This window comes from Eriocheir sinensis, chromosome 65, assembly GCF_024679095.1.
Source record: "Eriocheir sinensis breed Jianghai 21 chromosome 65, ASM2467909v1, whole genome shotgun sequence".
NCBI lineage: Eukaryota > Metazoa > Arthropoda > Malacostraca > Decapoda > Varunidae > Eriocheir > Eriocheir sinensis.
The window spans coordinates 8,829,943-8,842,442 of record NC_066573.1 but is presented as its reverse complement, the minus strand read 5'-3'; the positions used below and the strand labels follow the sequence as shown (position 1 = coordinate 8,842,442).

General features: G+C 50.0%; 1 long non-coding RNA gene across 1 annotated transcript in view; it reads left to right on the top strand.

The window, feature by feature from the left end:
- The window catches only part of LOC126987599 (uncharacterized), a 364,593-nt gene that overhangs the window by 137,713 nt on the left and 214,380 nt on the right, over positions 1 to 12,500 (top strand). The gene's annotated exons all lie outside the window — the stretch shown is intronic.

Genomic DNA, 12,500 nt, shown 5'->3' with positions numbered 1-12,500 from the left:
GAGGAGGAGGAGGAGAAGGAGAATGGAGTAAAATGAAAAATCGGAACACCGTGAAAAATGAAACAATAAAACTACACATGTGGATAGAGAAAGAACTGTATGAATGAATGAATAAGTGAATAAAGGAAGGAACGGTTTGATGGGTAGCATGACAGAATGAATCCATGAATAAGGAAAGGAGTAATACGATATGAATGAAGGAACGAAAAGAAGGAAAAATAATGAATGAAGATTACTTTCGTCATCAACTTATCCAGATCGAGTAATATCATTGATGGATATTACATGAACGTCTGAATGAATAAACGAAGTTGTGGAGAGTTGAAAAGACAAAGGAGAGGAAGTTATGAAGGATTGGAGGAGGGAGAAAGAGATACCATTATATAAACGAGAGGTGGAGGAGGTGGAAGAGAGAAGGAGGGAAGGGAAACAATTAGATAGAGAAGGAGGAGGAGGAAGAGGATGAATGGAAGGAGGAGGAGGAGGAAGAGGGATGAATGGAAGGAGGAGCGGATGGACTCAGGGACGAAGGGATAGAGGGAGAGGAGGAAAGGAGAGAGGGAGAGAGGAAGAGGGAGGGAAGGAGGGGGGGGGGTGGAAGGGGGAGGAAAATGTGGTAAGTGGACACCTCTAGACAGACTGGCCGGAAGCTGCCCTGTGCCTGGCGGTTGACCTCTGACCCTCTCCCTCTCTCCCTCCTCTCCCTTCCCCTCGCGTTATCTCCCTCCCTCCCTCTCTCCCTTCCTCATTCCGTCCCTCCTCCTCCTCCTCCTCCGTCTTCCTGCCTCACTTCCTTTCTTTAGTAACTAACCTTTTTTTTTCTCTCTCATCCTCTCCCTTCTCCCTTCTCCCTTTATCCTCATTTATCTCTCCCTTCCTCCCTTATTTGGTTCCTCCTCCGTTTTTTTCATCCTTTTCCTCCTCCACTTCCATCTCCCTTTTTTTGATAACTGGTCTGTTTTTTCCTCCCTCTTCCTCCCTTTCTCTCCCTTTTTCCTCACTTCTCTTTTTCTCTCCCTTCTTCATTTTGTCCCTCATTCACCCTTTTTCTTCCTCCAGTATCATCTTCATTCTCTCTCTCTCTCTCTCTCTCTCTCTCTCTCTCTCTCTCTCTCTCTCTCTCTCTCTCTCTCTCTCTCTCTCTCTCTCTCTCTCTCTCTCTCTCTCTCTCTCTCTCTCTCTCTCTCTCTCTCTCTCTCTCCTTGTTTCTCTTATTTCTCTTCTTTTCCTCCTGTTTCCTCATTTCTTTTATTTTCCTCATTTTTTCCTCATTTTTCCTCATTTTTCCTTTTATTTTCCTCATTTTTCCTTTACTTCTCATTCGTTTCCTTTTCCTCATTCGTTTACTTTCTCATAACTTTTCTGCCATTTCTTTACATTCCCTTCTTTCTTTACTTTCTCGTTTCCGTGGGTCCCGTCGCTCCGTGGGTCAGGACAGGTGTGGGGGGGCAGGACAGGTGTGGGGGAAGGTGTGTACAGGTGAGAAGGGGTTAATCACGCTCTCAGGTTTGGAATTATATCCACACTTCCTCCTTCTCTCCTTCCCTTCCTTCCCTTCTCTCCCTCCCTCTTTCCTCCCTTCTTTCTCTTCTTTACTTCCTCTCCTTCCTTCTCTCCTTCCCTACCTCCCTTTCTTCTCTCCTTCCCTCCGTCCTTTCTTCTTTCTCTTCCTTACTTCCTCTCCTCCTCTTCTTCTTCCTTCGTTCCCCTTCTTCCCTCCTTCCCTACCGTCCCTTCTTTCTCTTCCTTCCTCTCCCCTTCTTTCTCTCCCTTCCTCTTTTCCTGTCTTCTTCCCTCCCTCCCCTTCTCTCCTTCCCTCCCTCCATGCTTCTGTTCCTCCCTTTCTTCCCTCTCTTCTTCCTTCTCTTCTCTCCTCTCCTTCCATACCTCCCTTTCTCCCTTTCTTCCCTCCCTCCCTCCCCCCTTCCTTCCTCTCCTTCGCCCCGCCCCCCCTTCCTTTTCTCCTACATGGTTTCCTTCCTATTACCTAAAGCTCTTTGTTTGTTTATTGTTGTTGTTGTTGCTGTTGTTGGTGGTGGTGGTTGTGGTTGAGGGTGGGTGCACGTTGAGCGCTGGTGGGATTGCTGATTGAATGGTAGGAGATGGTGGTGATGAGTGAAGGAGGAGCTGGTGATAGCGGTGGAATGGTAGATGGTGGTGGTTGTGGTGGTGGTGGTTGAGGGACTGGCTGGTGGAGTGTTGTTGTGCTCTTCTGATCTTCTTCTTGTGTCCAGCCTTTCCGCCACAAATATGGTGGACGCTAAATTGTTCACATAATATTTTCCTCCTTCTCGATATTGCCGCTGGCGTTGTGTGCTGAGAAAGAGGTGGGGAGGGGTGGAGGGGGCTGGTTGTTGTTGTTGGGGATTGACTGGTGGATTGGTTGGGTGGGGTGGAAGGGTGGGTGGTGGTAGAGAATGAGTGAGTGGGGGGGTTAGGGGAGGGTAGATTCTTTGGGGGGGGGGTGGATGAGGGGTTGGGTGTTGGTGGGTGAGTGAGTTGTGGATGAGTGGTTAAGTGGTGGTGAGTGAAGGAGGGGTAGCTAGGTGGTGGTGATGGTGGTGGTGATGGTCCAGCGTTGCTAGATTGTCATACTCAGCCGCTTATGTTTCCCGACTTCCTACCCCAAAACTGTCTTCTGGGCTCCACTAACGAAACTCATTTATAGTTACCGTTAAAAGAGTTAGATCCTGATGTTTCCTGGCAATAGTTAGGCGTCAGAAACCGGTAAATACTATGCTCTGAGTACGGTGACCTGGCAGCGGTGTGGTGATCCTTCCCTCTTCATTGTCCCTGTCTCGTAAACACTTGTGAATAAAAGTACATTAAAGTAGCCAACCTTACTGTGTGCCGACGGGCGTGCTCTTCGTGGCCGCTACTACATACATACATACTATCTCTTTCTTTCTCCCTCCTCCTCCTCCTCCTCCTCCTAAGGCAGTAATATATTTCTCTTTGTGATTAGTGATGATCGCTTTCATAAATTCCCAGCTCCACCCTCTTCGCCTCCTCCTCCCCTCTCCCCCCTTTCTCTCTCTCTCTCTCTCTCTCTCTCTCTCTCTCTCTCTCTCTCTCTCTCTCTCTCTCTCTCTCTCTCTCTCTCTCTCTCTCTCTCTCTCTCTCTCTCTCTCTCTCTCTCTCTCTTTTCTCAAACTTTCTGTAAAAACTCCACTCTGGACGATTCTGGGCATATTCCTCCTACACTTCCACTTTCAGACTCTTTTATGCCTCACTTCCTTATTTAATCAAGTATGAAGACTTATGAAGACTTCCAGATGAAAATAAACAGGAAATGATAATGAAAAAATACCATAAATTAAAAGGATGATTAAGAAGTATTGGGAATTATTGAAGAGGGGAAAGAGGGAAATGAAGAAGAGGAGGAGAAGGAGGAAGAGCATAACAGCGGTCTTGATGCGTGGTCAGAGGTAGTATAGATACAATAACATGATGGAAGAAGAAAAGAAGAGGAAGAATAAGAATGAAAAAAATAATAAAGATGAGGAAGAATGAATGATAGTGAAGAAAAGGAGCAACACGCGAGAGAAGACGAAGAGGAAAACGAAATAGAAACAACACGAAGATGAGGAAGAAAGGTGAATAAGAGGAAAATGGAGATGAAGACTATGAGGAAAAAGAAGAAGAGGAGCAAGCGGTACAATAGAGAAGAAAACGAGGAAGAAAGGAAATAGAGGAAAAGGAGGAAGAGGAGGAGGAGGAGGAGATACACATAGAAACAGAAGGAAAAGGAGGAAGAGAAAGCAGAAATCGAAAGAAAAAATAAAGAGGAAAGAGGAAGAGGAAGTAAACGAATAAGAGGAAGAAAAGGATACAGAACAGAAATAAAAACAAAAACATAAAATAAATAGAAAAATGGAGAGGAGGAAGAAGATGAAGAATAAACGATTGACAGAAAGAAGAAGAAAAGACCCATAAAGAAGAAAAGGTGCAGAAGAAAAGGTCTAAAGGTCGATAGCATCCTGAAAGACCCACAACCCCTTCATACCCCCCCCTCCGCCCCCCTCGCCCCCCCAATAAGCGGCGGGAGACTGACCAGCTCGCCGATAATACGCCCCGTCTGCGAAATGTATAAATCCTTATCGGAGAGGCGGAGGCTGAGGCGCCGCTGGGGGGTGTGTTTCCTGCGGCGGGGAGGGAGGAGGGGAGGGGAGGAGTGGGGTGTAGGGAGGAAAAAAGGAAGGAATGGAGGAAGAAGCGTTACCCATACCTACCTACCTACCTTCCTTTCTCTCCCTTTCAAGTGCTTTTTAATTCTCTTTTTTTCCAACGTGGGGAGTTTTGGGGAGAGGGGAGAAAAGGAGCAGCTGGGGAGAGAAGGAGGAAAGGAATGGAGGAAGAAGCGTTCCCTACCTTCCTATTTACCTTTCTCTCCCTTTCAAGTGCTTTTTAATTCTCTTTTTCCAACGTGGGGAGTTTTGTTTTGGGGAGAGGGGAGAGAAGGAAGAAGGGAATGGAGGAAGAAGCGTTACCTACCTTCCTTTCTCTCCCTTTGAAGTTCCTTTTAATTATTTTTTTTTCCGGAGGGGGAGTTTAGTTTTGGGGAGAGGGGAGAGAAGGAGCAGCTGGGGAGAGAAAGAGGAAGGGAATGGAGGAAGAAGCGCTACCCACCTACCTATTTGCCCATCTTCATACCCACCAACCTACCCACCTACCTACCCATTGCATAAGAACAGCTATCCTTTCCTACTTACCCATCTGCTTATACCCACTTACCCACCTGCTTACGTATACCTACCTACCCACTTACTTACCCACTTACCCACCTGCTTACCCATACCTTCCTCTTAACCTACCTTCCCTTCTCTCTCTTCCAATTTCTCTTTTATCTTTTTTTCTGATGGGGGAGTTTTGAAGGTGGAGAACGAGGAAGAATGGGAGGAAATGGAGGAATAGGGGAAGAAACGAAGGGATGGGGAGGAAAGGAATGTGTGGGGAGAAGCTTGCCGATCACTCCGTCACCCCTTCCTCTCCCTTCCATGTCTCTAGTCTTGGGAGGAAAGGGGATCAAAAGGGGAGAAGGGGAGGAGATCGGGGAGTAAGAAATCATATCTATCATCTCCCAAGTCTCTTATTTTCTCTTCCTTCTTCGGCGGGACTGTTAGTGGGGAGAGGGGAGGAAAGGTGGGAGGGAGGCAAAGGTGGGGGGGGGGGGAGGGTATAATGGAGAACTGTGCCTATCGTCCCCACTTAAATGCCTCGATTTCTTCTGTCTCCTTCGGCAGTGGTGTTGGGGAGGAGAGGGTAGGAAGGGAGGCAAAGGGGGAAAGGAGGAGAGGGGGAGAGAACGGTGGGAGAAGTGTGCCTATCACCCCCTCCCCTTCCCCTCCTTTCCTCCTGAAGTGCCTCCGTTGTCCCTCTCCTCCTCGCCGCACACGCAGGGAGGAAGGGAGAGGCGCCGCGGGAGGATAAAGAGGAGGACAAGAGACACACGCCAGACAGTCATTAATAGAGATAGGGAGAAGAAGGCGGCCGAGGAGGAGGAGGAGCGGAAGGCCCTGTAATTTGCCGACACTGAAGGACTAACGAAGGGAGGCGGAGGAGGAGGATGAAAAAAACGAAATTGAGGCGGAAGTGTTCCATTTTTTCACTCGAAGGCTCGCGTGCGCTGGTAGGCTTTAATGTGGCCGAGGGTGGGGGCCGCGGCGCCGGGCAGCTGGCGTGTGACGAATAGGTGAGCCCGGGGCCGTCCTTCCCTCGGGGGCGGAGGCTGAGCGAGGGGGCGCTAGGACAACACAAGGGGGGGTGGGGGATGGAACGCCTTAGGATCTGCGTGAGGGATGCAGGAGTGAGTGACTGAGGCAGATTCATGGTCCGGACTGCATTAGCTACGGGTCTTTGGCGGGGGGTGGGGGGTGGGGGGGTGGGTGGAGGAGAGGCAGGGGTTGGGGGAGGCGGTGGAGGTCAGGAGCCACTGTAGAAGCAGGAGAGAATGTTTAAATGTAGGAAGTAGACGGTGTGTGTGGCGGCCTGTAAGGGAGGGGAGGAGGGAGGGAAGGTTAGGCAAAGACCGTCCAGACACTCCCTCCCTCCCTCCCTCCTTCCCTCTCCTCCCTTGTCCCTCCACCTGTGCCCCCCCTCCCCCCACCCTCTGCGGCGGGAGGGTGTGAGGCAGCGTAATGCGGTGGGGCGGCGGCGAGGCGAGGGCGTCAGCAGGGCGGGCGCGGCGGGAGGGCGGGGACCGCGGCCTGTGATCTTCACCGCCGCGTCTGGGCCTCATGCCGGAGCAGTGCCCGCCGCCCCCCGGGAATGACAATGGCGGTGCAGGTGAGGGGGGGCCGGGGTGGGACCTTTGGCGGCAGGGGCGGGGCCAGGGACGGGGAATGGATGACAGGCGGACGGGGCGGGACAGGGACAGAAGAAGGGCGAGGAAGAGAAAGTACAGTAGGGCAGTGACGGTGGCACGGAGGAGCACACAGGAGCAGGGCGAAGAGTGAGACAGAGCATTGCACGGGAAGGTTAGGGAAGGCTGGGGCGAGGAGAGGGAGGCAGGGGGCCAGGGCGGGGCAGGTCAGGAAATGTGCAGTGCATGGCAAGGCGTCACTTTTCGGGGTAGTTAACACATACCTCGAAGCTATTAAAGGCAGACCGACTTCACTCGAGACATTGAACACCTGACGGCGACCCACACGCGGCGAGGCTCCAGACAACGTGTGGGCGCCGCCGAGGGTCGTGACGCCCACCCCGCCCCGCCCCGCCCCGCCCCGCCCCGTGCTGGCTCACTAACCCTTGACCCGGGACAGTGCCGCCGCTCTCTGGCACCTTGATAACTCCTTGAAACTTTTCCATTCCCTTCCTCTCCCTCCCTCCCTTCCTTCTGTAGTCCAACGCCTCTGTGTGTGTGTGTGTGTGTGTGTGTGTGTGTGTGTGTGTGTGTGTGTGTGTGTGTGTGTGTGTGTGTGTGTGTGTGTGTGTGTGTGTGTGTGCGCTACCTTGCTGGCACTCCATCCCTTTACACCTACTCTCCCCCTCCACCCTCTCCCCTTCTCCCCCCCGTGTCCGCCGTGTCCACGCGGCCCACACGGAGTTGCAGACAGAGACGGTCTAGCCGGAGTTGCTTTGGATGCAGTGAGGGTGCTGCTGCTGCTGCTGCTGCTGATGATGATGATGATGATGGTGTTGCTTCGTCAGACGGTGGGTGACAGGGCCATATTTTTAAACATTTCTGCGCCCAAGAACACGTAATTTACTAGTCTTTCGTGGGAGTTTAGGGCATTTCCAGGGGTACTTTTATGACCCTGGTGGTAGTCTGAGCCTTCTTCTGTACCGTGAACCTAAAAGAACACTCATTAGAACTCGATTAACCTCTTTTTTGGCCTTTGGAAATAGTTGGAGTGAGGGGTGGGAGCAGCTGACAATACCAACCATAGTCCCTGACCCCTGCACCGCCCCCTTCCCCTCGGTACCCCTGGCCTTGCACACCACCCACTACACGTTTGCCCCTGCACCCCCCCCCCCCCCAACGTTAGCATTGAACCCCTCCCCCCCCCCACGTTTGGCCCTACACTCCAACCCCCCATACGTGTGCCCCTGTACCCCTCCCCCCCAACGTTTGGCATTGACCCCCCCCCCACACACACACGTTTGGCCCTGCACCCCATCCCCCTACTTTTTCTCTATCTGGCACCACCCTTATCCTCCCTCACCCCTTCCTCCCTAGCCCCTTCATAATTTCTCTCCCTGGCACTACCCATTATCTACTGGCACTCCCCATCATCTTCTGGCACTCCCCATCATCTCTGGTACTCTCCCCATTATCTCTGGCACTCTCCATCATCTTCTGGCACTCCCCATCATCTCTGGCACTCCATCATCTTCTGGCACTCCCCATCATCTTCTGGCACTACCCCATCATCTCTAGCACTACCCCATCATCTCTGGCACTCTTCCCATCATCTCTGGCACTCCCCATCATCTTCTGGCACTCCCCATCATCTCTGGCACTCTCCCCATTATCTCTGGCACTAAACCATCATCTTTTGGCACTCCCTTGTCTTCTTCCTCCTTATCCCCCCTTCATCTTTCCCAGGCAGTTACCCATCATCTTCCTCATCATTCCTCTTCCCCTGTTCCTCTTCCTTCTTTCCTTCTCCCTCCTTGTCTATGCTCATTCTTCTACTGTTCGTTCTCTTATTTCTTATCTTTGTCTTGTATATTTTTTCTTCTTCTTCCTCCTCTTCTCCCATTCATCTTTCCCTGATCCTCCCCCCATCACCCTTCACCCCTCCCTGGTTCTATCCTCACCCCCTTCACCCCCTCCTTACTCAATACCCATCTTCTCACCCCTTACGTCCCCTTCCCCTTCCCCTTCCTTACCACCGGAATTTCCTCCTACCTATACCTTCACCCCATCCCCTTGGCACCCTTCACTTGGCACTATCCCCCCCCCTCTCTCCCCCCCTCCCCCCACCCACCCCCCCAAAAAAAAGTTTCCCACCCCCACCTCCTTCTCCCCCTTACATCCACCCAGCACCTCCTCCTCCTCCCCCTTCCCCCTTCACCCCTCACCTCCCCAATACTTCCCATCCCCCTATTCCCCCGTTTGGCCTCTCCCCCCACCCCACCCCACCCCAAAAAAAAAAATTGCTATAGGAGGAATTACATACGATTGGAGAGAGAGAGAGAGAGAGAGAGAGAGAGAGAGAGAGAGAGAGAGAGAGAGAGAGAGACTAAACAGAACCCTGATTAAGGTCGCCCAGAGGAAGGTAGATTGTTATCGCTACGTAGACGAAGACCCGGCCTCCCCTCCTCCTCCTCCTCCTCCTCCTCCTGGCGTGGGAGAGTGAGCGAGTGAGTGCCCTGCTGCCCTCCACATCTTGCCCCCGTAACCTCCACGTACTCCTCCTCCTCCTCCTCCTCCTCCTCCTCCTCCTCCTCCTCTTATACCTCTCTTTTCTTTTCTTCCTCCTCCTCCTTCTTCTGTTCCTTCTCTTTCATCTTATATTTGTCTTCTATATTTTTCTTATTTTCCTTCCTCCTCCTCCTCCTCCTCCTCCTCCTCCTTTAGCTGTTGCCAGTGGTGCTTCTGTGTGTGTGTGTGTGTGTGTGTGTGTGTGTGTGTGTGTGTGTGTCAGTCCTCATAAAACTCTCTCTCTCTCTCTCTCTCTCTCTCTCTCTCTCTCTCTCTCTCTCTCTCTCTCTCTCTCTCTCTCTCTCTCTCTCTCTCTCTCTCTCTCTCTCTCTCTCTCTCTCTCTCTCTCTCTCTCTCTCTCTCTCTCTCTCTCTCTCTCTCTCTCTCTCTCTCTCTCTCTCTCTCTCTCTCTCTCTCTCTCTCTCTCTCTCTCTCTCTCTCTCTCTCTCTCTCTCTCTCTCTCTCTCTCTCTCTCTCTCTCTCTCTCTCTCTCTCTCTCTCTCTCTCTCTCTCTCTCTCTCTCTCTCTCTCTCTCTCTCTCTCAGCTGCATTGGTCATCGTCTACCTTTCTGCTGTGGGTGTTTAAATGCCATTCAGGCGACTGTTGGGGCTGCCGACGAGGCTGAGAACGAGGCCGGAGAGGACACTGGCGGACGAAGCACAATGAGGAGGAGGAGGAGGAGGAGGAGGAAGAACGGACGAAAAAGAGGCAAGGACAATGATGAGGGTGATGATGATTAAGAGGAAGAAGAGGACGAAGAAAAGCACACTGTTGATGATGGTGGTAAATGAAGAGGAAAAAGAGGAAGAGGAGGAAGAAGAAGAGGCAAGTATGATAATTTTTGTGATGAAGAGAAGGAGAAAGAGGAAGAGGGCGAAGAAAAAGAGGTTAGGAAGATGATGATGGTGATGATGTTAAAGAGGAAAAAGAGGGCGAAAAAAATCACGATGTTGAAGACGATTATGTTTGAAAAGAAGGAAGAAAACGAAGAAAAAGCAGAATGATGATGAGGGTGAATAGAAGAAGGTGGAAAATGTGACCAAAAAGATGATGATGAAGACGAAGAAGAGAGCGAAGAAAGGTAGTGTTGATGATGAAGGTGGTAAAGAGGAGGAAGAGGAAGAAGAGCACAATGACGATGAGGATGAACAGGAGAAGGAGGAGAAGGAAAGAAAACAAAGAAAAAAATAGGGCAGGATAGTGGAGGAGGCTTCTGGTCTTAATAATAATAATAATGATAATAATTATAGCGTTAGTCAATTATCTTCTTCCACATTCACTCAGCTCTTTATTATCATCTGTCTCGTAAGGTAATCCAAGCCCAGGTAACTCATTAAAGACAACAATATATAATTAAACTTGAGCTTAGGTTACGTGGGGAAGAAGAGATGACGCAATATTAGTTAGGAGCAAAAGTATACCTGGGTCTTGCTTGCTATGTTAGGTGCGCCATTCCTTAGTGGTGAGGCAAGAATTATGTAGCGGGTCGTAAAGTGTGAGGTTTATGGGATATGGTGTTGTAGTGGTGGTAGTAGTAGTAGTAGTAGTGGTAGTAGTGTTAAGTGTAGTATAAGTTAGCTTTGTTAACATTGTCGTTTTAAGTAGAAGAAAAGAAGTAAAAAGAGAAGAAGAAGAAGAAGAAGAAGAAGTAGAAGAAGGAAAGGAAAGAGAAGAAAAAAAAGAAGTATATAAGAACAAGGACAAGAAGAAAAGAGGAAGAGGAGGAGAAAGAAAAAAAGAGTATAGAAGAAAATAGAAAAAGAAAAGAGGAAAAAGAGAAAAGAAACAGTTATAGATGAACACGAACAAGAAAAACAAGGAAAACGAAAACAAAGCAAATAGGAAAACAAAGACTAAATAAAAAAAATAACCAGAGAGAGAGAGAGAGAGAGAGAGAGAGAGAGAGAAACCCAAAACAGTTACATAGTTGCCGGACCTGAGTATGTAACCAAGCAAGCAAGCAGAGACGAAAATGATCAAAACAAATTCGTAAGCAGTTAGTCGTAATCGCATCATCACAACCATCAGCTCCTCCCCCCTCACCCCCTTCCCCCCCCCCCCTTCCCCTTTAACTCACCTGGCCTCCCCTGTCCGATTCTTGTGTCCAGGTGAACGAGACGCGGCTCCATTCAGCGTCAGGTGAGCGGGGGAGGAAAAACAGGTTCGGGGATGGTATGTCTGGGATGCTGCAGGTAGGCGGAGGAGAGAGAGAGAGAGCTTACAGAAAGAAAGTGAAAGATTAAAGAGATATCGTGAAAGATTAAAGAAAGAAAAAATAAGTGAGGAAGAAAGAAAGAAATAACGAGAGAGAGAGAGAGAATGTTATGGTTGCAGGGTTTGTGGTGGAGGGTAATGGATGGAGGAGGAAGAGGATTGGGAGGTTGGGGGGAGGTGGAAGGTGGTTAGAGGAGGAGGAGGGGAGGTAAGTGGGGGAGGGGGGGAGGGGGGGGGAAGCGGCGAGAACCTAATTAACAGGGAACAAAAAGAGAGATAAATGTCCTGATGTCCTCCTCCTCCTCCTCCTCCTCCTCCTCCTCCTCTCCTTACCTCCTCCTTCCTTCTCGTCTTTGCCCTTCTCGTCCTCGTCTTCCTTCTCCTCCTCTTCTTTCTTTTCATCCTCCTCCTCCATTTCGTCTACCTATTTGTGCTTCTCCTCCTCCTCCTCCTCCTCCTCCTCTCACTAAAACCAAAATAGTGCCCATAGCGAAGTGCCCAAATCATCCACATAAGTTTTATTACAATTTTACACTTCGTCAAATTATACCCGCAAACGTTTTCCTGAATGACATAAAAAGACCTTATAACTTGAGTACAATTTGCGCCTATCAATATAACCCGCGGCTTAGTCTTGTGGTTACATTGGGAGGTTTTATTTATGAGAGTTTGTTGATGACGCGAAAATTCCAACGTTTAAAGAGAGACAGGAAGGGAGATGGAGAGATGGAGAGAGGATGTAGAAAAGAAATGCTGGGGGAGAGACGGATAGGAAGGGAAGGGGGAAGGGTGGATAGAGTGGGGAGGGGATAGGATGGGTATGGTAGGGAAGGGGAAACGGTTTAAAGGCTGGGGAGGGGAAAGTGCGGATAGAGTGGGGAGGAGAAAAGGCAGATAGGGAGGGGAGGGGAAAGGGTGGATAGGTTGGGGAGGGGAAGGATGGATAGGGTGAAGAGGGGAAGGATTGATAGGGTAAGGAGGGGAAAAGGTGGATAGGGAGCGGAGGGGAAAGGACAGATAGGGTGAGAGAAAGGAAAGGAAAGGAAGGGAAAGGAAGGGAAGGGAAGGGATGAGGGTGCCCAGAAAAAAGGGAAAGGAGAGGGAAAAAAGGAATGGAAAGGAAGAGGAAGAGAAAAGAAAGGGAGGGAAGGGGAGGGAAGGGATGAGGGTGCCCAGAAAAAAGGGAAAGGAGAGGGAAAAAAGGAATGGAAAGGAAGAGGAAGAGAAAAGGAAAGGAAGGAAGGAAGGTGAAAGGAATGGAGTGGGAAAAAAGGAATGGAAAGGAAGAGAAAGAGAAAAGAAAGGGAGGGAAGGGGGAAAAAAGGAATGGAAAGGAAGAGAAAGAGGAAAGAAAGGGAGGGATGAGGGTGTCCACTGTTACGCCCTATATATGCATTTTCTGGACCCGGGTCTTCC